At 43.1% G+C, this 24243-nt stretch overlaps 1 protein-coding gene across 3 annotated transcripts in view; it reads right to left on the bottom strand.

Annotated features, from left to right (window-relative positions):
• Positions 1 to 24243, bottom strand: part of LOC122551766 (RAS like proto-oncogene Ba) — a 74139-nt gene extending 49896 nt beyond the window's left edge. Inside the window, exon 1 of one of the 3 annotated variants that reach the window (XM_043694221.2) lies at positions 24145 to 24243. The gene's annotated coding sequence lies outside the window, so the exon portion shown is untranslated. Of the gene's footprint in view, positions 1 to 22913; positions 23179 to 24144 lie in introns of those variants that run through there. The other 2 variants (XM_043694223.2, XM_043694222.2) reach the window with 2 other exon arrangements.

Here is a 24243-nt window from a genome sequence, read left to right on the forward strand (position 1 = left end):
CAGGGTTGTGCAAGAACACAACATCACGTTATCGAAGAACTATTTGTACAGAAAATGGAGGCATAGACAGTAGATTGTGAAAATCTGTTCCCCATGGCAGATGTTTACAAGACCAGAGGGCATAAGTTCAAGGTGGTTTAGAGGCAATCAGAAATAATTTTTTCCACAGGGCAGTAGAAATGTGCTGCCTCGGGGGCGGTGGAGGCATTACTCTCCCAACATTTAAGTATCTGGATGAGTACCAAAAATGCCAGAGCATAGTAGACAATAGACCAAGTGCAGGTAAATGGGATCAGTGTAGCTTGGTGTAGGCATGGTAGGCATAAGTTTGAAGGGCCAAAGGGCCTATTTCTATGTAGTAGGACTCAAATGCATTAGGTTGTGTAGGGTGTGTGCATATGTATACAGGAAAGTGATCTACCCTTCTCTCAATCATTGAGAACTTCCTTTCATTTCTTTCCCCTCATTTCAAAGCTGAGATTTCTGCCTGGCATTTCTCTTCAGAAACATGGTCAAGAGCACAGATCAATACAGAATTGGCTCACTGGCAGGAAACAACAAGTGGGGATAAAGGAGTTCGAACCTGTGAACAGTAGGGTTCCAAACAGATCAGTGGTGGGTCAGCAACTGTCTGCAATATATACACTGATGATTTGGAAGAAGGAAGCAATTGTACTGTAGCCAAATTTGCAGCTGACAAAAATAGGTAGAAAGGCAAATTGCAAAAGGGATACAGACAGCTTACAGAAAGATCTTATAGGATAAGCAGGGCAAAAAGTTGGCAAATAGAGTATAATGAAAGAAAATATGAAGTTGCTCATTTTGGAAGGGAGTACAAGGATCAGACAATTAGAGAAATACTGCAGAAAACTAATAAAGGGACTGGGGGATACTTGTGCACAAAACAAATCTAGCAGACAGATGCAACAGATATTTAGGAAGGCTAATGAAATGTTGGCCCTTTTTTCAAAAAGAGTTAGAGTAAAAGCAACTGTATATAAAGTGGTGGTGAGATGACAGCTAGTATTGAGCGCAGTTTTGGTCCCATTATTGAAGAAAATATGTCATCTCAAATTCAGAAAAAGGTTCACTACGATAATTCCCAGTATGGAGGGATTGTCTCGATCAAAATTTAAACAGATTAGGACTCTACTCACTGGAGTTTAGAAGAATGATTTGTGATCTAATTGAAAATTTTTAATGGACTTAACAGGGTAAATGCTGAGAGGATGTTTTCCCTCATGGTTGAATTTTGAAGCAGAGGGCTTAATCTCAAAAAAGAGAGTAGCAATTTAAGACTAAGAGGAGGAGGAATTTCTTCTAAGAAGGTTAGGCATCTTTGGAACTCCTTGCTACAAAGCTATGGGGCAGAGTCCTTGTGTATGATATTTAAAAGCTGAGTTAGATAAATTTTTGACCAACAGGGGAAAAAAACAAACCAGAATTATGGGGAAAACAGGAAAATGGACATAATTTCAGATTAGCTATGATCCTATTGAATGGTGGAGCAGGTTGGGTTTACTCCTGTTTCTATTTCTTATGGTCTTATCATCTAATACACAGTGGAATCAGTTATGCAACTCTTGGCAATCTACATTAAACCCAGGAAATCAAGTGGACATACTGAGCTTTGCATTGCTAAGTCATTCCAGTGGAAAAAAATACAAAAGTCTGATGGCTCAAGATCCAAAATGCATGTTCCATTTATCACTTTTTCCAAAAAAAGGAATGAAATGGTTTCTGGAGGGAGACAATATTGCAAATAGTGACTGAAAAGTTGACTGAAAAAGTGACTTGAAAGCTAATTTTGAATCAAGTTTGACAAAGAATGAGATAGACTAACAACTTCTACCTATTGCTTTTTTAAAAAAAAGATTTATACACAAGATGAAAGTGTCACAGGCTTGACCAGCATTTATTATCCATGCCTAACTACAGAGGGCAGTTAAGGGTCAACCACGTTGCTGTAGGTCTCAAGTCACATGCAGACAAGGTGGGGACAGATTTCCTTCCCTTAAAAAGGGGCATTAGTGAATCAGATGAATCTTCACAATTGAAAACAGTTATATGGTGGCAATTAGACTAGCTTTTTAATTTTTTAAATTGCATTCAAATTTCAATACGTGATCACATTCAAAACCATGTCCCCAGAACAATTAACTGAAGTTTTAGATGACTACTCCAATGACAACTATGACACCACCTCACCAACTCCTTTGTGCCTGTGAAGTATAGTAGGGAAACAATAGTGAGTGGATGCCTATCGTCGATATCAAAATGATTATTTCTCTCGAAAACAAAAGCAACATGGACTTGTTATGAAACAAGAATTTGCTCCAGTAGGAAAGACCACCCATTGAGAATAGAGTTTACAAAACGAGACTGATTGTCTGGGTGAATCACTTCACAGAAAACCTCTACATAAAATAAGACGACATTAAAGTTAAGCAAATTTTAGAATGTGCAATTGCAAGTTGTTTAAAAAAAAAGACAGATGATAGCAGTTCCCAAGGGATGCATTACAAACATGGTTCAGAAATATCAATGGCATAACCCACTTCAGAATAAAAGGCTGACAATGAATAACCAAATTTTAAATTCTCATAGCACCTGTCATTAAGAATGAAAATAAGTTTTAAAACTGGAATAAGATATATCTTACACACAGATCAGATGATTTGGAAACATTGTATTCTACTTCCCGTAAAATAAAGGTTGGTTAGTTCAGTTGGCTGAATTGCTAAAATATTGTACAGAATAACATCAACAGCACAAGTTCAAATCTTCTGTTGGCTGATGTTCTAGGGGCTGAAATGTCTTCTGCCACAGCAAGAAGCCCTGATTTGTAACATCAAGCAACAAGGGTACAAAATGGATAGAGAACTGCAACAATACATAATTTGTGACTGTGTACTAAAAATACATAGAAGCTACTGAAGTGGATCATGAAAGATTGAGCTGGTGTATTTAACTAAAAGCAAGACAATACTGAAGTATTATGTTGCACTCTAACTGCAGGTCCAACATTATTGCGGCATAAAAGCAGATGCTGTAAATCTTAAAACTGGAAACGCTGGAACTACTCACCTCAGTAGGTCTAAAAATCTAAGGAGAAACAGTTAATACTTCAATCCAATGACCTTTTTGTCAAATAGAAAAAATCTATTACAATACATCTGATGTTAAGTGAGGGATGGGAGGTACAAGAACAATAGAAGGTATAAGATAGAGTGGAAGACAGGAGGGACTAAATGACAGAACAGCTGTAGTTACAGCACCAAGGGACTGGTGAGTCACCTCCACATTTCCCTCTTACACCACCCATCCCTACTCCCCCTCCCCCAACCAGTTTGCTTCTCTTTGTTCACATTTCATGGTTTTCAGACAGCATCCAAGACAACTGCATTAGACACAGATCCATCACGATTTGTTGGAAGAGAAACTGTCATTCAATCTCTAACCTCCAACTCAGACATTCTGTCCTCGCCTATCCACTCCATGCTGATAAAAAAGCTACTATATCTTTCTAATTATTCCCGGTTCTAATGGAAGGTCATTGTTCTGACAAATCTAACTCTTCAATTTTCTTATTCACTTATAGATGTGGGCATTACTGGCTGGGCTACCATCTACTGCCCATCCCAGTTGCCCTTCAAAAGCTGCCTTCTTGACCCACAGCTATCCATTTGATGTAGGTATATCCACAATAGGGATGTCCAGGATTTTGATCCTATGATGCTGAAGGAATTACAATATATTTTCAAGTCAAGGCAATGAGAGACTTCGAGGGAAGCTTGCAAGTGGTAGTGGTCCATACCTATCCTAGATGGTAGTAGTTGTGGATTTGGTAGCTGTCAAGGAACCTTCATGAATTTCAGCAATGCATCTGGTTGCTAGCGTACACTGCTGCTAATACGTACATCAACAGAGAAGGATCTGATGCTTATTAAGCAGGCTGCTTTGTCTTGGATGTTGTCAAGCTTCGACTATTAGAGTTGCAGTCATCCAAGCAAGTGACTAATATTATATTATAATTCTGAATTGCGTGTTGTAGATGGAGGGGTTTAGGATTTAGGTGAATTATTCGCTGCAGAATTCCTATGCTCCAACCTGATTTTGTACCAACAGCTTTTTATTTGGCTAAATGCAGCTCAATTTTCAGTAAATGACAACCTCCAGAATGTTGAAATTGAGGGAATTCAATGATGGTAATGAGATCAAATGTCAAATAGGTGGTGTTTAGATTATCTCTTGTTGGAGCTGGTCATTGTCTAGCACTCAGTGCTTGAAGGGCCTTATGAATGAAGGCAGGTCATTGAAAAAGAGTTGGTCTGGAGCCACTATTCTGAGGAACTCCTGCAGATGTCCTGGGGCTGAAATGGCGTGCTCCAACTGCCACAGCCATTTTCCTGTGTGCAAGATTCCAAAGTCCATCGCCATTCCACGAAAACAAAAGCCACCGACTAAGGTTCCTTGATGTTACATTGTCAAATGTAGCCTTGACAATAAAGGACAGTCACTCTCATCTACGAAATTCAGCTCTGTTGCCCATGCTGATGAGGTCAGAAGCCAGGTGGCCCAAGCAGAACTCTAATTAGAGTCAGATGTATAGCATGGAAACAGCCCCTTCAGTCCAACTTGTCCATGCCGACCACATATCTCAATCCAATGTAGTCCCACCTGCCAGCACCCGGTCCATATCCCTCCAAACCCTTCCTATTCATATACTCATCCAAATGCCTTTTCAATGTTGCAATTGTACCAGCCTCCACCACTTCCTCTGGCAGCTCATTCCATACATGTACCACCCTCTGTGGAAAAAGTTGCCCCGTAGGTCTCATCTTTCCCCTCACCCTAAACCTATGCCTTCTAATTCTGGACTCCCCCAACCCAGGGAAAAGACTTTGCATATTTATCCTATCCATGTGCCGCATGATTTTATAAATCTCTATAAAAGGTCACCCTCAGTCTCCACGCTCCAGAGAAAACAACCCCAAGCCTTTTCAACCTCTCCCTATAGCTCATCCTTGTAAATCTTTTCTGAACCCTTTCAAGTTTCACAACATCTTTCCGATAGGAAGGAGACCAGAATTGCATGCAATATTCCAACAGTGGCCTAACAAATGTCCTGTATAGCAGCAACATGACCTCCCAACTCCTGTACTCAGACCAATAAAGTATACCAAATGCCTACTTCACTATCCTATCTACCTGTGACTCCACTTTCAAGGAGCTATGAACCTGCACTCCAAGGTCTATTTGGACAGCAACACTCCCTAGGACCTTACCATTAAAAGTGTCCAGGTCCTGTCAAGGTTTGCTTTCCCAAAATGCAGCACCTCATTTATCTAAACTAAATTCCACCTGCCACTTCTCAGCCCATTGAGCCATCTGATCAAGATCCCATTGCAATCTGAGGAAATATTCTTGGCTATCCACTACATCTCCAATTTTGGTGTCATCAGCAAACTTACTAACTATACCTCTTATGCTCGTATCCAAATCATTTATATAAATGACAAAAAAAAAACAAGTTATTGGGACAAGCAAGAGCTCTTTGATAGCACTATTGATGATACCTTCAATCAGATATCACCTGACCTAATTATTTGCAGAATTTTCTATTTCTGCTTCGTAACTGACTTCGTAAGGTGGTCACACACAAATCAAAGGAACATACAGATAAAGAGGTATAGTGAATACCAAGAGACTAAAGAGGACCAAGCAAGCCAGGCAAGAGTCCCTCAAGGCAAATTTACTCACTACCCAGTTTTTCATCTTGGAAAAGAATGAGGGCAATCGTCTCTCAGGAGTTCAGTCAGAGCCTGTTCTTTGGCAGTACAGCTGGCTCAACTGCACAGAAATGTAGGAATAAGAGCAAGACAGCAAAAGTGAAAAGGGTTATAATAAACTGTCAGAGTAAAAGACTCCTCCAGGGAGGAGTGACCATATCATGGCAGAATTTAGCATTCAGCTTCTTTGGAGGTGGAGGGGAGGGGGAAGAGGAGAAGAGGTGAACTTCAGTTGGAAATAACTGTACTAAACTCAAATAGGGGAATTACTGAAGAATGAAGGCAGAGCTCACTGGGGTGGACTAGGAAAGGAGATGAGCAGACCATGGTTAACCAGAGAAGCAACCAACAGAAGGCAGCAAAAAGAATAATAGGTGGGAGAAAAACTGGAGGGTAACTTGCAAGTGACGTCAAGACAAAGCAAGAGCTTTAAGGATAAGAGAAGCCAAAAGTAAACATCAGTCCCTTAGAATAAGAGATAATGGTGAGAATTGCAATCAGAGAAGATTTGGAAATATCACCTTAACAGACCAAGACAAATAGAAAGCAGGACATAACACCAGTGCCTCACCAGAGGCTCACTGATAGTACCTAGCATGGTGACGAAGAGTCTGAAAACAAACCTTCCAGATCAGTGAGCAAACTTACAACTTGTACTAGTGGGGAACCAGGAAATGGCAGAGTTGAATAAATATTTTGCATCAATCTTCACAGTAGACTTGCTCCTTCATAGAAGACATTAGTATTCCAAAGTTACATAATTATGGGGCAAATAGACAAGTAAACACAACTCACTGGAGAAAAATTGAGAAGGCAATGAATGGAGCTAAAGACCAATAAATCCCATGAACCTGAAAGGATTCATCCTAGAATATTAATTGGAAGTAGCTACAGACATAGCGGATACACTGGTAGTAATCTTTCAGGAATTCTTAGATTCTGGAAAAGTCCCAGAGTTTAGGAAAACACCTTTACTTTTAAAAAGGCATGGAGACAAGAAAAGGTAACAATAAGCCAGTTAGTTTAATATCTTATTAGGAATATAAAAGAGAATCTACTCAACTAATGCAGTAGGAAAGTATTTTAAAATAGGTAATATAATTAAACAGTTACCATGGCTTCATGAAGCAAAAAACATGCCTGACAAATTTACAAAATCTCAGGATGCAAAACAGTGTAGATAAAAGAGGAAGCAGCTGATTTGGACGTTCTGAAGGCATTTGATAAGGAGCCAGACATTAGGCTTTTTAAGATAACTCAACGTTGGTGGTAGTATGTTAGCATGGATAGAGGATTAGCTTACTAATAGAAGACAGAACTGTGATAAGTTGAACATTTTCAGAATGGCAACCTGTAATTAGTAGTATGCTATAGCGATCAATGCTGGGACTACTTATTTACAATATATAAATCAATGAGGAAAAACATGAATGTATCATAAATGAATGAAAGCCGCAGAGGGATTTAGAGTTTAAGGGCGACTTGACCTGAAAAGTTAATGGATTTCTCTCCAAAGATGCTGCTAGATTTGCTGACTTTTTCCAGCAATTTCTATTTGAGTGTGAGGGGGACTTGGGAGTTTTTCTCCATTAAAGAAAGAAAGCATCCAATTCAGTTTGTAATAAGACAGGCAAGTGGAATGCTTGGCCTTTGTTGAAAAAGCAAAGCACTAGTCATACCACAGCTGGAATACTGAAGTTTTGGCTCTAAGGAAATATATACTAGCATTGGATACAGCCCAGAGCAAGTTCACTCGCCCTACACCAGATATGATGGGGCTGTCATGAGAAGTTGACTAGATAGGGCTTGTGGAAGATTCCCCTGGCCTCGGAAATACCATTAGCCATGCGGCTGATGCAGCTACCACCCCCACGCTGATTGTTGATGTCACTTCCGCCCCCATCATGGCCACTCCCACAGCCACTTCCGGCCCTCACATCATTGCCGATGACACATGCTCAGTGACTTCCGCCACCCCTACTGCCGTGTCTGCCACCACTTCCGCCCCCACCAGCGCCACTCACCTGCATTCTGCTGACATGCCCCCCACAGACCCCACTGTCACTATCCCCACCCCCCAGAACCCCGAGGGGAGCACTACCCCTGTTCATGCCTCCACCCCCATTCCCCCCACCATCACACCCACTCCAGGTACTGGCTCCGACCCCACTCCCAGCTCCACACCCACACCAGATCCCAGCTCCCAGCCCTGCCGAGTTTTCACCATCCCCCCCGGACCTCCCACTCACTGAGGACGAACAATCAGTCCTCAGCAAAGGACTCACATTCATCCCCCTCCGTCCACGCATCAATGAATTTAATACACGCCGTGACATCGAGCACTTCTTCCGTCGCCTCTGCCTCCGAGCTTACTTTCACAATCAGGACCCCCGCCCACCTTCCGAGGACCCCTTCGCCCACCTCCAACACACTGCATCCACCTGGACACCCCACGCTGGCCTATTACCTGCCCTCGACCTCTTCATTTCCAACTGCCGCCGGGACATTAACCGCCTCAACCTGTCTACCCCCCTCCCCCACTCCAACCTCACCCTCAACGCGCAGCCCTCCAATCCCTCTGCTCTAATCCCAACCTCACCATCAAGCCAGCGGATAAAGGGGGCGCAGTTGTAGTCTGGCGCACTGACCTCTACACCGCTGAAGCCAAACGCCAACTCGAGGATACCTCTTCCTACTGCCCACTCGACCATGACCCCACCCCCCATCACCAAACCATCATCTCCCAGACCATACAGAACCTCATCACCTCAGGAGATCTCCCACCCACAGCTTCCAACCTCAGTCGGGAACCCCGCACTGCCCGGTTCTACCTCCTTCCCAAGATCCACAAGCCTGACCACCCTGGCCGACCCATTGTCTCAGCATGCTCCTGCCCCACTGAACTCATCTCTACCTACCTCGACACTGTCCTATCCCCCCTAGTCCAGGAACTCCCCACATACGTTCGAGACACCACCCACGCCCTCCACCTCCTCCAAGACTTCCATTTCCCCGGCCCCCAACGCCTCATCTTCACCGTGGATATCCAATCCCTCTACACCTCCATCCGCCATGACCAGGGCCTCCAAGCCCTCAGTTTTTTTCCTCTCGAGACGTCCCCAACAGTACCCTTCCACCAACACTCATTCATTTGGCTGAACTGGTCCTCACCCTCAATTTCTCCTTTGAATCCTCCCACTTCCTCCCGACCAAAGGGGTAGCCATGTGCACACGTATGGGCCCCAGCTATGCCTGTCTCTTTGTTGGCTACGTAGAACAGTTGATCTTCCGTAATTACACCGGCACCACTCCCCACCTCTTCCTCCGCTACATTGATGACTGCATTGGCGCCACCTCGTGCTCCCGCAAGGAGGTTGAGCGATTCATCAACTTCACTAACACATTCCACCCTGACCTTAAATTTACCTGGACCATCTCTGACACCTCCCTCCCCTTCCTGGACCTCTCCATCACCATTAGTGACGACCGACTTGACACTGACATTTTTTTTTACAAACCCACCGACTCCCACAGCTACCTGGATTACACCTCTTCCCACCCTATCTCTTGCAAAAATGCCATCCCGTATTCCCAATTCCTCCACCTCATCTGCTCCCAGGAGGACCAGTTCCACCACAGAACACACCAGATGGCCTCCTTCTTTAGAGACCACAATTTCCCTTCCCACGTGGTTAAAGATGCCCTCCCGCACCTCCGCCCTCAGACCCCACCCTTCCAACGTAACAAGGACAGAACGCCCCTGGTGCTCACCTTCCACCCTACAAACCTCCACATAAACCAAATCATCCGCCGACATTTCCGCCACCTCCAAAAAGACCCCACCACCAGGGATATATTTCCCTCCCCACCCCTCTCCGCTTTCCGCAAAGACTGTTCCCTCCGTGACTACCTAGTCAGGTCCACGCCCTCCTACGACCCACCCTCCTATCCTGGCATTTTCCCCTGCCACCGCAGGAACTGTAAAACCTGTGCCCACACCTCCTCCCTCACCTCTATCCAAGGCCATAAAGGAGCCTTCCATATCCATCAAAATTTTACCTGGACATCCACTAATATCATTTATTGTATCCGTTGCTCCCGATGCGGTCTCCTCTACATTGGGGAGACTGGGCGCCTCCTAGCAGAGCGCTTTAGGGAACATCTGAGACACCCGCACCAATCAACCAAACCGCCTCGTGGTCCAACATTTCAACTCCCTCTCCCACTCTGCCGAGGATATGGAGGTGCTGGGCCTCCTCCACCGCCGCTCCCTCACCACCAGACGCATGGAGGAAGAACGCCTCATCTTCCGCCTCGGAACACTTCAACCTCAGGGCATCAATGTGGACTTCAACAGCTTCCTCATTTCCCCTTCCCCCACCTCATCCTAGTTTCAAACCTCCAGCTCAACACTGTCCCCTTGTCTTGTCCGGACTTGTCCGACCTGCCCAGCTCCTTTTCCACCTATCCACTCCACCCTCTCCTCCCTGACCTATCACCTTCATCTCCTCCCCCACTGACCTATTGTACTCTATGCTACTCTCTCCCCACCCCCACCCTCCTCTAGCTTATCTCTCCATGCTTCAGACTCTCTGCCTTTATTCCTGATGAAGGGCTTTTGTCCGAAATGTCGATTTTGCTGAAGCTCCTCGGATGCTGCCTGAACTGCTGTGCTCTTCCAGCACCATAGAAACCAGATTCTGGATCAAGCATCTGCAGTCATTGTTTTTACCTAGACAGGGCTTGTATTTATCTGAATTTAGAAGAGCAAGAGGTGACATTATTGAAACATACTAGATTCTTAGGAGACTTGACATGGTAGATGAGAAAAGATTACATCCCTTTGTGGGAGAGTCAAGGAACAGTTGGCAGAATCTCAGAATAAGGAGTCTTACATTTAATACAGAAATGGGAAAAATCTTCAGCACAGAGGGCTGAAGAAACAGATTGTTAGTCAATAAGGAAAAAAGTGTTTTGGGGAAAAGGGAAGAAATTGGAATCAAGGATACTCAGATCAGCCATGATCACATTGGTATAGCAAACTCGATGGGCTGAATGGCCTACTTCTGCTTCCAAATCAAGTGAACTTGAGATTGAGAACGTTAAGACAAATTTGAGAATCGGAATAAACAGGCCATTCTCAGGATGACTGTTACTAGTGGGATACCCAACATTTGGTGCGGTACACAGCTGTTTACAAATCAATATAAATTTGGATATGGGCGAAAGAAAGGTTCTCAGTGCAAAGGTCGTGCCCACACCTGAGCCAGGTGACCCAGTTTCAAGTCTTACCTGCTTCACAGCAGTGTCACAATAAGCTTTGCAGGCTGATTAGAAAATAATTGGATATGGACAATATTTATTTTTTCTACATCTGCTGAGCACATATTGTTCAGGAGCTTGCAAAAAACCTGTCCAGGTGCCCTTAGGCCAAGCGAGCAAGAACATGGAGAAAACAACTTTGCACATCAAAATGTTTCCACTTTGGCAGTTAAAAAAATGGCAAAACATTTCTTAAACAACAAGAGGTTGGGAAGACATCTGAGACACGTGGGTGCCCTAGTTAATGAATCAATGAAATCTAAGCTACAGCAAGCAATTAGGAAGGCAATTGGAATGTTGGCCTTATTGCGAAAGTCAAGGAGTAAAGATATCTTGCTGCAATGGCAATAGAGCCTTAGTGAGGCCATATCGAGTTGTGTACATTTGCAGTCTTCAGCCAAACACTTATCATAGGCAGCGTGCAGCAGAGGCTTATTACATTAATCCTAGAATGGCCAGATTGATTTGCACTGAGACATCAAGGAATCTGGGCTTTATTCTCAAGTTTGGAAAAATTAGAGGTGACCTCACTGAAACTTAAAATCCTTCCAGGGTGTCACAGCAGAGGGAGTCAAGATGCTTCCCCAGCTGATGACTCTAAAAACTAAAGGGCAATGTCAGGTAAAGGGGAAACCATTTAAAGATGGAGACGAAAAGGTCTTCATTTAGGTGGTGGTGGATTCTTTAGAATTCTCTAACCTGGAGGATTGTGAAAGTTCAAATCATTGGACATTTTCAAAATGGAAATCAATAGAGTTTTGGATATCAACAACATTGTGGAAGATGGAGATTGGCAAAATAGCATTGAAAGATGGATCAGCCATAATCCAATTCAAAGATGCAGCAGGCTCAATGAGTTGAATGGCCTACTCCTACTTTACACGAGTAACATTTAAAAATAAGAAGCTGTTCACAGTAATTTACGTTTGAAATTCATGAAATGGGGCAGATTTTATCATCTTTGATAAACGTGGCGAGACATTTTCTAATGCATCGATTGGTCAGGCTACTTTGGAGTGCCGTTTAGAGTCAATCACATAGTAACGTATAGTATTGGCAAAGACTTCCTTTCCTCAAGGACAGTGAGCTATAGAGAATTTCTTGGTCATCATTACTTCAAATTCCTCAACTGACATGGTAGGATTTGAAGAGTGCAGTGCTAGGAAAGTACAGCCGGTCAGGCAGCATCAGAGGAGGAGAATCGATGTTTTGGACAAAAGCCCTTCATCGGGAATGGGGCCTGTGGGCCAAAAGGGGCTGAGATATAAATGAGAGGGGTGGGGTGAGGGAGCAAGATAGTTGAGGGGGATAGGTAGATGAAGGTGGGGGAGGAGATGATGGGTTGGAGAGGAGGGTGGAGTGTAAAGATGGGAAGGAAGATGGACAGTGCTGAGTTGGAAGGTTGGATCTGGTACAAGGTTGGGGGGGGGGGGGCAGGGAAAAAGTAAGAGGAGGAAACTGGTGGAATATGCATGGAACCCTACAAACACATGGGATCAAAGGCAGAAAATGAGGCGTTCTTCCTCCAGGCAGCAGGTGGTTAGGGTTTGGTGATGGAGGCAGCACAGGACCTCCATGTCTTTGGAGGAAGTGGGAGGGAGAGTTAGTGCTTGACCACCAGGCAGTAGGGTTGTTTCATGAGCGTCCCTTGCAGTTGTTCTGAAACTCATTCTACAAGTAGGCATCCTGTCTCTCCCCAACGTAGAGACCACCGCATCAGGAGCAACAGATACAGCAGATGCCTCCTTTGGAAGCCTGGATGAAGGTGGGGCCCCAAAAAGGAGCCTTCCACATCTGTCAGATTTACCTGCACTTCCACGCGTCATCTACTGAATCCGTTGCTTCTGATGGAATCTCCTCTACGGTGGGGAGACAGGATGCCTACTTGTGAACGTTTCAGAGAACTCCAGGGGACTTCCACAACGCAACCCTGCTGCCCCCCCCCAAACAACTTCCCCTACCACTCCCTAAGGACATGCAGGTCTTGGGCCACCTCCATCGCCAAACCCTAACCACCTGCTGCCTGGAGGAAGAACATCTCATTTTTTGCTTTGAGACCTCCAACCATATGGGGTCAATGCAGATTTCACCAGTTTCCTCATCTTCCACTATCACCACCACCCCTCCCCCCATCCCAGATCCAAATCTTCCAACTCAGCACCAATCTCTCAAACTACCCATCTTCTTTCCTTCCTCTCTGACCTATCACCTCCACCCCACCTTCATCTACCTTCCGCCCCCAGCCCCAACCCTCTCCCATTTATCTCAGCCCATTTTGGCCCACAAGCCTCATTCCTGATGAAGGGCTTTAGCCTGAAACATTGACTCTCCTGTTCCTCTTAGAGCATCACACTCTCCACTCTGATCTCCAGCATCTGCAGACCTCACTTTCTTCTAGATAGGATTTGAACTCTAGTTTTGATCATTTGTGCACTCCTTTGGATCACTATACCAGCAGTATGACCACAATAGCAACATGCCTAATTATATATTTTTCAGTGGTTAGTAAAAGTAGTCTACCAACGAATTCCACAATGTGGTAAATAAGCCAATCTTCAATACAACCTCTGAAGCACTAAGTTGCTGGAAATGCAATACCACTATTTAAGGAACTATTGTTAAGGAACTACATTTCTTTTGTCAGACAAATAATACAAACAGTAATCACTTGAATAACAAAGTAAAATTCAGAAAACAAGTGATAGAAAGAAAATTGATAAAAAATGTGATTGCCTAACACTTGTCAATAGAAAACAAAACAGGAAATTGCAAAGCATGAAAAGCTATTTTGTAAACTACACCAATAAGAGGGGTAGCTTTCACAAAAAAAACTAGTTATTCTATGAAATTCCATGAGTGCCAGATCTGAAAATAAAGGCTACCCTCCATTTTCTTAAGCTATTAGGTATATCCCAAGCCAGCATCTTTTACATGCCTACAGAAACCTGGAAGAAAAACACAACAGGGAATAGGTTGTAAGGCCACTTCAGACTGCTTCCTCATCCACTTTCCTCCCTTTCCCCCCCATAACCCTTGATCCCGACTGACCCAAGAATCTCTCAGCCTTCAATTATACACAAAGACTCTTGCTGCATTTGAACATGGACTACTTTGGTATCTGCGCTGAAAATGTGTTGCTGGAAAAGCGCAGGTCAGGCAGCATCCAAGGAACAGGAGAATCGACGTTTCGGGCATAAGCCCTTCTTCAGGAATCACTTATGCCCGAAACGTCGATTCTCCTGTTCCTTGGATGCTGCCTGACCTGCTGCGCTTTTCCAGCAATATTTTCAGTTCTAATCTCCAGCATCTGCAGTCCTCACTTTCTCCTACTTTGGTATCTGACAAGCTGCGAATGGTGCTGAACTTTGTAATGTCGGAAGGGGAGGTGATTGCACAATGGAGCAAAGGTTATTGATGAAACCGTTGAAGATAATTGGGTCGAGGTCACTCGGCTGAGGAACTCCTGCAGAGATTTCATGAATGAAATAACTGACTAAACAAAACCTATCTCCCCATTTGCCAAGTTTGACTCCAACCAAAGAGTCTGCCTCCTGATATCCATTGATTCCACGTTTGCTAGGGCTCATAGTAGCTTTCATAATGTGATTAAGTTTTATTTTAAAAAGTGGCCTCAAGTAGAAGCAGTTAAAGCTAAGAATAATTTAGCTAAACCAGACTAGAAGCTAGCATCAGAGCTGTGCAGCTGTCACACAGAACCTGGTCACAGCTACACTGCTCCCACACAATTCCTAGAAGTTAGTTACTATGCTGCATCTACAAAAGGTCTACTGCATTAGTCAGGGGTAAATGTAGAGAAATGGGTCAGCATGGACTTGTTAGACCAAAGGGGTGGTTTCCATACTGTAGCAAATCAAATCTAATCATGTCATTTGGTCATATCTTAAGAATGGGAAGATGGCAGGAGTGGAAAACAGGACAATTTTTTTATCTTTTACAAGCAAAGAAGTTATATAAAATGTGCAGCAAGAGGCCAATCTGTTCTAAAGAGGCAGTCAGATAATTCAAAACTGAATTATAAATTATTTGATGGAGCAAATTCAAAGTCAGATATTTAAAACAGAAGATTCAGCACAGTTGCAAGTAGACCTAATTTGCAAATAGGTATAATATTGGGCTTCAGTAATCAGACCTTCATATGGAATAAAAATTTATAGTAATGACATGATACACAGATACACAAACATTGCAAAACCTTGAATTCAAGCCCATGAAACCTACTATGCTAGAAGTTAAGCTAGCATAAGAAAAATGAATGGAAAAGGTTGGTAATATGCAGCAACATTGGCAACACCTGGGAGGGAAAAAGAGGGGTGTGGGAAGAAGGGGGGTTGCTTCCAATCAACAGTACTTGCATCAGAAGAGGAAGTCTGATGCAAAGTCATTGATCTAAAAACAACAAAACTTTCTCTAAAATGATGTCAGACTTAAGTATTTTCATTATGTTATTCCAGATTTTGGTAACAGCAGAATTTTATTTCATTATCAAACTAAACAGCTTCAGTATGTCCCTACATACTTAGAAGCCCAAATCCAAATGCAATGTTTCTGACATAAATCTACTCAATTGGTTAACTAGCAGCCACTCAAAAGCAATCTACCAATTTCCTAGAAAGATTTCACTGCCTTAATAACAATGCAGTTATAGAAAAAAAAAGTGAAAGATATTGCCATTGCAAAATTGCCACGCATCTATCACTAATGTATTGAAATAAAAGAGCCGCATATTTCAAAGATATTGCCAACATTGCAGTGACTGACTTAATAGAAAATGGCTAACATGGCTAGGGTGGCATGGTGGCTCAGTGGTTAGCACTGCTGCCTCACAACATCAGGGTCCCAGGTTCGATTCCAGCCTCAGGTGACTGTCTGTCAGGAGTTCTCCCCATGTCTGTGTGGGTTTCCTCCCACAGTCCAAAGATGTGCGGGTCATTGAATTGGCCATGCTAAATTACCCATAGATTTAGGTGCATTAGTCAGAGGGAAATGGGTCTGGTTGGATTACTCTTTGGAGGTCGGTGTGGACTGGCTGGGCTAGAGGGCCTGATTCCACACAATAGGCAATCTAAATCTTTAACACAAGGAGTTTGAGAAATAGATAAATTGAGGGTTTAAATTTAAAAATATGGGGTGTATGCTGTTATTTCGAATCATTGAGACATTGCCAAGACATTTGGCAGCTGAATATTCCAGGATATAGGTTTTCACGCAAGACAAAGATGGTGGTAAAAGAGGGAATTAATTACAATATAGGTAGCTCTTCTATAATGTGATGGTTGCATTCTTGTGCAACCCGATGTTAAAGAAAAATCACGTTAAAGCCAACACATTTTATAAGTTCATGCTTTAGAAACAATGCCCCCAATTCAATCGTGTTAGTGAATTAACAAAACAAGCATTGTAGCAGAATGACCCATAGTAAAGGGGGTTCACATCTTAGAAAGCTCCGCAAATGAAGTCACTGAGGAAAACTTAAAATATCAAGGATGAGCAAATGTCGCTGGTAGTGCACATTCAGCACAAGTCCCCTACCCTAACCGTCCAACAGAAATCAAAGAGCAGATACGTAGGCAAAAATGTAAATGTTATGAATAACGATAGTAAAAGGATTTCAAGCTCCTCAATAAGAGCTAGTGAAATCATAATGTGAAAGACTCAGAGGGAGAGGGGGCAGCTCTGGACTTAATTTTAGGGAATGTAGCCAAGTATTTGAAGTATCAGTAAGGGACCATTTTGCAAACATGGATAGGCCTGAAATCACAGTTCCAACAGAGGTAGGGGTGATGGCTGATTTTAATAAGATCAGATATGACTTGGCCAGAGTGCACTGGGAGCAAGGTACTTTTAGGTGAATCTGTGTCAGAGTAGTAGGATACATTCAAGAAGGAAATACAGAAAGTAAAAGGGCAAGTGTGTACCAAAGACAAATGATGGGACCAACAAAATCTGCAAAGACAGGATAGGAAGGGATATCCAAGACTGGATGAAGAAAAAGTAGGCAGAAAGCAAGGTTCAAAACAAAAGCCCTACAGAATGTTCAGGGGAAACTTGAAAAGGATATTAGGAAACCAACTGTGGGCATGAAGGTGGCACCATAAAACAATAATGGTAGTTAAAATAATGAAAAATCCCAACTTATTTCACAAGTGCACTAAGAATAAAACAACTAGGAAAGATTAGCACCCAGAGCTGAAAATGTGTTGCTGGAAAAGCGCAGCAGGTCAGGCAGCATCCAGGGAACAGGAGAATCGACGTTTCGGGCATAAGCCCTTCTTCAGGAAGATTAGCACCCAACAGAACCACAGCAGTATTTTCTGCTTAGAGCTATAGGATGCAGATGGGGTTCTAAATGAATACTTAGTGTTGCTATGGGACTTAGAGAGGCACGATATGGGTGAACAGAGGAGAAAGGGAGGACTGTAGATGCTGAAGATCAGAGTCAAGAGTGTGGTGCTGGAAAGGCACAGCAGGTCAGGCAGCATCCGAGGAGCAGGAGAATAGTTTTTTCAGGCATAATCCTTTCATCAGAAGGGCTTAATGCCTGAAACATCGAACAATACATTCAATGTGATCTACTTGGATTTCAGCAACCCTTTTCAGAAGGTTCCGCATGGGAAACTGATAGGCTGTTATCTTTGCTATCGGATACAAGGAAATTTGGCTAATTCGATCCAGAATTGGCCGAGTGGCAGGAAGCCTTGATTGAGGATGCTTGTGACTGAAAGCTTGTGTCCAGTGGGGTTCCACAGGAATCAGGGTTGGGGGACCCTGCCAATTGTGATTAACAAACAATTTAGACAAACTTGATCAGAAAATTTGCACACTATACAGAAATTAGTGGATGCATATAGTAAAGAGGACCCTTTTAGATTACAGGATGGAGTTGGCTAGTCAGATGGGCTGATCAGTGGCAAATGGACTTCAAACCATATAAGTCTAAGATGATTTGGGCAAGACAAATAAGGAAAGGGAATACAAGTGTTAGGATTCTGGGAGGCTCCAAGAATCAGAAGGATGCTGGAATGCATACCCAGCAGTCCCTTAAGATAGCAAGACAGGTAGATAAAGTGACCAAGGTGGCATATGGGATGCTTGGCTCCATCAGATGAGGCACAGACTTTAAGAGTACAGAAGTTACATTGGAACTATATTTAAAGAGTTGGTTAGGCTAGAATATTGTGCCCAGTTCTGGAATCCTTATTACTGGAGCAGAGTAATTGCAATGAAAGGCGCAGAGTACATTTACTAGGACGTTGCTTTTGCTGGAGAGTTTCAGTTATGAAGAGAGATTGGAATACTGGAGTTGTTTTCCTTAGAGCAGAGGAGGTGGAGAACGACATGATTGGGATATATAAAATAAAGGACATAACCAGGATGGACATTAAATTTTTCCCGCTTGGCAGAGGGAACTATGACCAGAGTACTAGATTTCAGACAAGGAGGGGAAAATGCAGAGGGAATGAAATTTAATTTCACCCACAAGGTAAGAATCTAACTTAAGTGTGGTTGAGGTAGAAACCCTCAACATTTAAGCGCACTTGAAATGCCAAGGCATGCAAGACTATGGGTTGAAAAGTGTGACACTGGAAAAGCACAGCGGTCAAGCAGCATCCGAGGAGCAGGAGAGTCGATGTTTCAGGCATAAGCCCTTCATGAAGACGCTGCTTAATCTGCTGAGCTTTTCCAGCACCACACTTTTCAACTGACTGTCCAGCTTCTGCAGTCCTCACTTTCTCCCATTCAAGACCATGGGCCAAGTGCTGAAAAACAGAATTAGAATAGTTAGAAGGATGTTTTTGACTGACGCAAAGTCAAATGGGAATTCTATATTGTAGATCACAATGACCAAGTTTTTTTGCACCAAAATGTCTACTTACAGCCCATAATATATGACTAATAAAATATTTCTGAACATTATCCTCAAACCTGATCTTGCAAACTCATCTTGCTGCTTTGGCATACATGAATTGATCTTTTTGGGATCATCGTCATTACCTCAATACATACAGGATTAATTGACAAGATCCTTTCAGACTAAACGTATTATCCATAATTACCCGACATTGCTTCCTCCTGCCCTTTCTACAGGAAAAATTGTACAGACTCAAACACTTTAAAAAGCCAAAGATTTCATGTCAGATGATTTAGTGATTAACCCAGTATCTAGCTGACAGACCCGAAATGGAGTTTTAACTTCCTTTTCTCTGCAGATGTTATTTGACCTGAGTGCGACCAGTCTCTGGATTTTTTTGTAAACCTGCATCCTGTTTGTTTTACAGGCAGGACATGAATGACCATCATTCCCAATTCTCTTTCCATTTCACCTTCACCAAAAAAGTTACTACATGAAATTTACTTCCCTCCAATGTTGACTGTTTGCTAAAGTACGGTTTCAGTTTTATCAAGCATCTTTGTGATTCAGTGGTTAGCACTGCTGCCTCTCAGCACCAGGGAGTCAGGTTCAAACCCAACCTTCAGTGACTGTGTGGAGTTTGCATATTTGCCCTGTATCTGCAGGAGTTTCCTCTGGGTGCTCTGGTTTCTTGCCACAAATCAATCAAAGATGCACAGGTCAGGTGGACAGTCCATGGTAAAAATGGAGTTACAGGGATAAGGTGGGGAGTCTGGGTCTAGGCAGGAGGCTCTTTGGAGGGTTGGTGTGGACTCGATGGGCCAAAATCTACACTGTAGCAATTCTATGATCTTTGGAAGATGAAGAATTGAATGGACACTCGCAAGCTAATGAATTAGAGAGTATCACATCCAAGCAAAGTTTCCCCCCTTATCTGCATGCATTCAATGCCAAGTTAATGAAAAGAAATCAAGAGTAAGAGCTGTGTTTTTCTTCGTCACACACAAGTAGATTCACCAAGTGTAGCTCTATTACTCAGGAGCAATAAGTTCAACACAACTAGCAAACATTTCAAATAAAACTATGACAGAAGGACAAAAATAATCAAGGAGCAGTAAGGGATACTGCAGTCACAGGAATTACACCAAGGTCAGTAATTGTCACGTTAGTGTTAAAGATATTAAATAGATACCTATACTGTGGGAAGCAATGGCCTAATGGTATGTCACTCAGCTATTATTCCAGAGACTCCATTGACTGAATGCCCTCTAGGCAACTAGGGATAAGCAATAAATTACAATGGGTGAGTGGGGTAGGGGGATGAAGGTGATAGGTCAGGGAGGAGAGGGTGGAGTGGATAGGTGGAGGAAGTGACCTCGGAGTTGCAGTGGGAGAGGGACTCTGTGCTTCTTGTAGAGAGACCACTCACCCATTGTACTCTATGCTACTTTCTCCCCACCCCCACCCTCCTCTAGCTTATCTCTCCACGTTTCAGGCTCACTGCCTTTATTCCTGATGAAGGGCTTTTGCCCGAAACGTCGATTTCGCTGCTCGTTGGATGCTGCCTGAACTGCTGTGCTCTTCCAGCACCACTAATCCAGAATAAGCAATAAATACTGGTCTAGCCAGCAACACCCTGTGAATCCTGTGAATAAATTTAAAATTTAAAAACAAATTTAGCTTGCTTGGTTTAGATTGGATTAAAAAAGCTCAACATGGAGAGAAGAATGACTATTATTAGCACTACACACACATGCAAATGAACTGAAGATTACATAACAAAATGCTCCACACACCTTTGGCTGCTGTCCTTGCAAAACCTCCTCCACACACCCAACTGATGAAAACTCAAAAGGTGGTTGAAACCATCTATTACACCTCAATTACCTCTTCACGATAATCATTTAATAACCCTACTACCCACCGTCAATCTAGGTGCCTCAAGTGGAGCAATCTTTCCAATCAAGATTCACCATCTAACCATTGTTTGGATCAAGAAATTTTTTAGATTAGATTACTTTACAGTGTGGAAACTGGCCCTTCGGCCCAACAAGTCCACACCGACCCGCCAAAGCGCAACCCAGCCATACCCCTACATTTACCCCTTACCTCACACTACGGACAATTTAGCATGGCCAATTCACCTAACCTGCACATCTTTGGACTGTGGGAGGAAACCGGAGCACCCGGAGGAAACCCACGCAGACACGGGGAGAATGTGCAAACTCAGTCAGTCGCCTGAGGTGGGAATTGAACCCGGGTCTCTGGCGCTGTGCCACCGTGCCGCCCATGGGAAAAGCTATCAAGACCAAGAATGATCCTTGCTAAACAGGTTCAGGATAAGCCTGGTGCAGACAAATTCCATCACTAGGGCCTCAGTTCAAATGCACGTGCAGTCACAAAAAAAAACAACACAGCACAATAGAGTGGTGTCACCTCTACAAAGTAGACCATCAACCCAAACAAACCCAATATTTGGCTCCAAGGATTTGCATTCACTAACTAAAATTAGTGCAGCATTTAACTGAGTGTAGCAAAGAACCTAACCAAAACTAATGTCAATAGGAATCAGAAAAACGCTTCTAGTTGGAGCTCTACTTAGCACAAAGGATAGATAGCTGTGGTTGGAAGTCAATCAACTCAATCCCATGATATCACTGCAGGTGTTCTTCAGGGTAGTGTCCTTATATGCCCAATGATCTCCAGCTGTTTCAATGGCCTCTCTCACCATTATAAATGGTGAAACATGGGAATGTTCACTGATGATTTTACAATACTCAGCACCAAATTGGATTCCTTAAATCTGGAAAGAGTGCATGTCAATCTGCAGTAAGACCTCGACAAATTGAGGCTTGGACTAATAAATAGCGAGGGAGAAATATTGGGCAATGACCATCTCAGAATCTAACCATCAACCTTTGACACTAATGGCATTACTATTACAATCGACTGGCAACATCCATTTCCCAGAATTTAAACTAGATATCATAATTTCTACAAGAAACTATTAGAGTCTGGAAATTAAGCAGCACACCCTGACCTCCCGATCTCATTAAAGCCAATCTACCTTTTAAATGCATAAGTCAGAAGTGAAGGAATATAGCTGACATGCAGTGAATGGTGGATCGGTCATTAGTTTTGAGATTAATACCTTTGCTTAATAAAAACTTAAAGGGATACAGGCCAAAGGCAAATATATGGAGTTAGGCCATAGATCAGCCATAATCTCACTGAATGGTGCATCAAACTCGAATGGCTTACTCCTGTGCCTGAAAGCAGCTCCAGCACAAGCAGCTTAAACCATCCCATTCAAGGCAGCCAACTATCCAGCCAATAGCTTGAACATTCACTCCCTTCAGTATAGTGCACCGAGGCAGTACAGAAACTCAAAGTTCATTTAAAATCATTGAAAACAATGACTTTTCCCACTTAGAAACACAAACATAACAGATGCATGAGGACACCATCAGCTGAAAACCCCCTTCAAGCCACACACCATTTTAACTTGGAATGGCATTACCAATCCTGTATTGTCACAGTTAAATCTTGGAACACTCTCCCTAATGACATTGTTGGTATATTTAAACCACATGGACAACTGTTCAAGACAACAGTTCACTGCTAATTTCTCAAGCACAATAACAAGAGCAATAAATTCCAGCCTAACCAGTGGTGCAGTCCTCTTGAACAAATTAAATGATTAGCAAAGAATTACTCCTCTCTCGTGCTTCTCAAAGTGAAGTAGCCCAAGAAAATAAAATACCAGATGAATTCAATCAATATTACTGTCCTCTAGGATGTTTGAGAAGTTTTATTTGAATTTCTACAAATTCAAAGTTTTAGAAGCAATGACAGGAGTGAAACAAAAATGTAAAATGCCAGAATGAAGTTAAAACATACATTCAAAATACTTAAAAGTTGAAACTCACCTTTCTATAAGAGAGCGTGTGGTGTGATCTACACCAGAAAATCCAAAATAAAGTTCTGGTCAAGTTCCTGTTTAAGTGAATCAGGAGCCCATGCATCACATCAAATATCCATTCACTCTACCACTATCTCCCTGCTGCTGCAGTATGTTTTACCTACAGGATGCACTGCAGCAAATGTAATGTTTCTTCGACAGCACCTACCTAACCAACAATATATATGACAACATTAACAGATAAATAGGATCATCATCTTATCCAGGTCACACCTTCCTACCTGGAGATATTTGTCATTTCTGTACAATTAACAGATAAAATTTCTGAAATCCACTACATAACAGACTGCAGCAGTTCAAGGTAGCAGGCAGATCACCACCACCTTCTCAAAGGAAACCAGGGATGGTCAATAATTATCAGTCCTCCAAACAGCAGCAATGTCATTAGTTCTATCTTTTAAAAGACTACTGAAAAAAGCTTAAATACCAACAGCTTTTAGCACGATGGCAGGTTTTCACTGATCTCCTAGTGACATTTCACATTTTGCAAAACAGTCAGCCAATCATCGCTGTTTGGTACCAGATCTTAAACAACTGTTTACTCATTTAAGAGTAAAACGTTGGTTGAGTTCTAATTGATTCAAGGGAAGTGGGTGGGGTTGGGGGGGGGAAGAAAAATTAAGAACCTTGTTTCTTTTTCCAAAAAAAAAGTGGAGACGCCTGTTTGGAAATAAAAACGATCAGAGTGGGGTGTGGTGGAGCTACAAGAATAAAAACTTCCCGATTTCTTCGGTCCCTTTCGTGTGCTGAAGATTTGCGTACAGCAAACACACACACACACACAAACGCAGAACTAAACGGGGCGGGGGAGGAGAAGTGGGACACGGTGCTGAGTTACCAGCCCAGCAGCTCCTAATGGACAGGCGGTTCATTGCTGCCAGGGATTGGAGTCTGGAGCAGGAGAAACCCTGACAAGACCAGCAACCAAACTTGCTCAGTCGGCCCTGCTCCGCCCCGCCATCACGTCCATTGGTTAATCGGTGAGCGAACGCAGATCCTATTGGCCCACCTGTTCGTCAATCAATCTTCCCCTCCACCTGTGTTTGGTTGAGCGGTCACGGTTTTCTCTACTCTCTCTCTCTCTCTCTCTCTAAAGTAATTGTTTTCTGAATGAACTCGTGGAGGGGAGAGGAACAGCAGCAACGCCGGACAAAACAAGAAAAGGTGCGGCTACTTACAAGCTATAAACGGACGGACATGAATACAGCAAGGCGCCAGTTCGCTCGCTCGCTCACTCACTCCATGGGCTGCTATTCTCCGCCACCGGAGTAGACAGG

The sequence above is a fragment of the Chiloscyllium plagiosum genome, unplaced genomic scaffold, assembly GCF_037043375.1.
Source record: "Chiloscyllium plagiosum isolate Xiang-an unplaced genomic scaffold, Cpla_swu_hap1 HiC_scaffold_7, whole genome shotgun sequence".
NCBI classification, from domain to species: domain Eukaryota; kingdom Metazoa; phylum Chordata; class Chondrichthyes; order Orectolobiformes; family Hemiscylliidae; genus Chiloscyllium; species Chiloscyllium plagiosum.